A 4,242-nucleotide genomic window follows, 5' to 3' on the forward strand; every position below is an offset into this window, starting at 1 on the left:
GTTTCGCTTGATTAGTAATGGAAATTTGATTATTAAGTTGTTATTTCATGACATCATCAAGTTATAGTAGCATCGATAATACGATATTTCAACTAGTAACATGCAGGGATTGCGAACAAAGAACATTGGTGTGTGTTTCTAGATCAACCAAGAATCCTGGAAGGCACTATTACAGATGTAGGCAACATGGTTGGTAAAAGTGGATGATGACCGATACTAGCTCATCTGGCAATATTAAAAGTAAACATAATGCTTCGTGTTGTTAGTTCATCTTGTTAGTTAGTGTTAAGTAATGTTGGTGTTGTAATGTAACTTGCTAAATGTTTGTAATTCTTGACGTAAAATTTTTTTGTTAGTTGGTGTTGGAAATGTTAAACATTGTTGAATAGTGTTGGTATTGTTATTATGGAATGATAATGATATTTTGTTTGTTAAAGACAAAATTTATCTGAGTTGAAGTTAAAACATCTTGATTGTTGTTATGTTATTTACTAAAATTCTTATTTGTAGTTAATTATCATGGAGTTGACTAATTTTATTTTGATATTGAAAAACATCTTGAAATGAAAGTGTTAGTGTTTAAGTGAATCCTGTTCAAGGCAGGAACTAATTCAAGTGACCGACAGTGGGACAACACAACAGAGCTCTTTATTCTGATATTTGTTAACCTAGCAACTATAAATATTTCTTTTACAAGATAAAAAATTTCCAAGCAAATTCTACACTTAATTTAGCACAAATTAAGATTGGAAACACTGAAATACATAGTAAAGCATGTTTCTGTCTACAGAGAACTATCAATAACAGATGACACATATCCTCACCTTGAATGCTTGGATATTAGCATGACGAACCTTAGTGCCAGATTCCCGTTTTAAGGAATCCTCTGCTCACAAGAAGCGCAATTGTCAGATAACTTGAATGGCAAAGGCACAAAAAATAAATCTAGCATTATGAAAATAAGAAAAGCTTCATTGTTCCAAATGAATCACATAACGGCTACATTAAAAACGAACACGTTGCCAAGCCTATAAACAAACATGATCTGGCGAGCCTATAAACAAGATGAGCTCATGCTGGGTTCGAGCTTAGCTTGTTGAAAGGGCTCGGCAACGTGTTCATTTATAGGTTTGCGAGCTTTAACCTCTAAGTTGTCACTCAAAAAAAATTGAGAAGAAGTATTAATTGCAGGAAGTTGCGACTGGAATCAATTTTAGAAGATGGTGAACTTGATGCGTAGCACATACAAGCTTTTCATATATGATCAACTACATGCGGAGCACATCCAAATGGAAGGTGACGATACATTTAATACAGAGTTACTTGCTATTTTGCAACTTCATTAAAAAGTACATTATTTCCATTTCATTAGAAAGTACATGCAGAGCACATAGCTGGATATGTACATTGTTTCCATTTCATTAGAAAGTACAATAAACCACCTTGTTGTTAGAGATATCATTAGATACAGAATTGAGAAATCATAAACCAACCCTGAACTTCAAATTTACATCGTTTGCTTACATACAACACAATGGATAAAAATTTCAACAATCCATCTACAATAGGTAAATTGGGTCCAGAAAAAAAACAAAGCCAAAGCAAAACCAAAGCCAAGGCAAATCTTCTCTAACAATGAATTTCACTGAAAGAAAACACACATCAAGTTAAATACAAACAACAAGGATAGAAATATTTAATCTTAAACTGCAGGAAAAACATACCTTAGAAGGAGGGAGGTCCTTTCCATTTCCATAAACAAGAACATGTAACTCTCTAACCACTGTTGATACACACAGGAAATGTACTAAACCAAATAACAAATACCTCAATACAAAAATTGCACTAAACCAATCAAATATACAAACAAAGGAAATAGATATACCAACTATGGATAATTACAATATCCTAGCACATGTTATTAGAACTTGTAACAATAAAGATATCAGACCCTAAGAGGGCCTGATATCATAACATTCGGAAAGTAGCGAATTACCGGCCTGATGTCGAAATTTCTAACTCGATGGAGGCCATTTAAATCTTTTGTATAACAAATTTGGAAATGAAGACTCAAGTCTTATAACAAAAGGAGAAATGCTTAGGGTTTCATATTCAAGTCTTATAACTCGATGTCGAAATTTGAAAATTTGTTAACTCACGTCTTATAACAAATTTCTCCTTTTGTATAGTAATGTAATCTGGAAACAAGCCTAAGATGTTGCTCAATACACCTTAAGGTAGACGATCTTAAGATCATTAGTGGATGTCGCTAAGATTGGAAAAGTAACTTACCAAACAAGATTTCGTCATGCGTCAGCCACAGAGAGGGAGGCGAAAACCCTAGCTCTGTGGTTCTGGAGCTCAAGGCGAGGGAGGCTGGGAACCCTTGCTTACGAGAGAGGAGCGGCAGCCGAAGAAACCCTAGATCCAGCGGCACTGGAGCTTGCGGCAGAGAGAGATCTCTCGCGTGTGAGATTTGGTGCAGAGGGTTGATCGTGGCAAGAGAGTCGCTCGCCGCAAGGGTATGCTGAGCTGGATTTGGTGCGGAGAGGGAGGAGAGGCGCGACACGAGGAGAGGGAGGAAGGAGAAAAATCACGGCGCTTCTTGTGCTAGGGTTAGCGTAGAGGAAGGAAGGAGAAACAGGCGCCACGATTTTTTTTTTAAGGCTTTGACATGCCTTATTCTCGCGATGACGTGGAACTTGCCATGTCAGCAAACCGCACGAAACCGCAACAACCGCACCGTAGGAGATCAATTTTGTGTGTGTATATATATATATATATGGTCAATTTTGAAAAAAAAAAGTGAGGCATTGAACCGGGATTAAAACTATACTTATTAAGATGTAAAAGGTTTTGATCAAAGCTATTGTTAGAATCTTGGAGTACCTCAGTATTGACTCCAACATGGTTTGACAAATTAATAGAATCATCTTTGAATATCCTAAAATATCTTCCATTGATTGATGTTGTCATAGCATTTAAGAGAGTTCAACCATGGCATATCTAAGAATTGGACTACTTGGCTAAATAAGCATTTAATAATGCCTTCTCCCTCTATAGCCTTTATATAAGTCATGATACCTGAGTGGTTTCTTTTCTTGCCCTTTCATCTCCCTTGTCAAGCCACCAATATAATAGATTGAGTAAATATCTTGATGGTAATACAACTCCTAGAAGCATGGCATTGTTGTGTTTGTTCCAGTCATCATCGTATTGTTTGTTCTACCTATTTGAGATATTTCCCTATGAGTTTAGAGGATTATATTTTAAAGATTTTTTACCTAAATTTTAAAATAATAGTAAATAAGTTAATACTATAATGACTCTGCAAACCCTCACCCTTTGGGTCATGCATCACATGACTACTAAAATTGAAGTTGTGCTAAGCTTGGCTTGAACAACGAGGTAGCTAAGTAGTAGGAGCTTAGACTACAAAAAAAAAAATCTAGATTTCTGAGATAAATTCTGGGATAAAAATATAAAAAAATTTTGTTGTAAAAAATTTTGCGACAAAATTGGCGACGAGAAAAAAATTCGTTCCCAAATTGTAGTTGCAAAATTCTACAATGAAAAATGAAAATCCATTGCAAAATTTGGGATAAATTTTAGATATTTGTCGCAAAATTTATAGCAAATCTGTAATGAAAATAAAATCATCGCAAAATTCAATAATCTGAAATTTGCAACGATTATAAAATTTCCTCCTAGATTGGCGATGAAATTTTTTCGTCGCAAAAAATATTACATATTTGCAAATCGACGTAATTAAAAAATCGAATTTTCATCGCAAATTTGCTTAAAAAAAATGTTTTCGTCCCAGATTTGGGACAAATTCAGATTCATCGCAGATTTGGGATAAATATGAATTTGTCACAGATTTGCGACAAATCCAAATTCATCCTAAATTTGGGACGAAAATTTCTTCATCGCAAATTTGGGACGAATCTGTTTTCCTCCCAAATCTGGAACAAATTTGGATTCATCGCAAATCTGTGACGAATCTAGATTTGTCTCAAAATACATTAAATTTGCAACAAAAATATTTTTGTCGCAAAATAAAAAAAATTCCAACATTTCTCCTCTTTGTCTTATATCCTGTTTACATTTGTACATATATAACATAAACAACATTCAAACATTCACCAAACATTCAACTTTTTACAATCATACAACATCCTTCACCAAATTTGTGAATCCAACAAATCAAATTCATACAAACAAGTTCATACAAAAGACATA

This window comes from Zingiber officinale, chromosome 8A, assembly GCF_018446385.1.
Source record: "Zingiber officinale cultivar Zhangliang chromosome 8A, Zo_v1.1, whole genome shotgun sequence".
Lineage (NCBI taxonomy): Eukaryota > Viridiplantae > Streptophyta > Magnoliopsida > Zingiberales > Zingiberaceae > Zingiber > Zingiber officinale.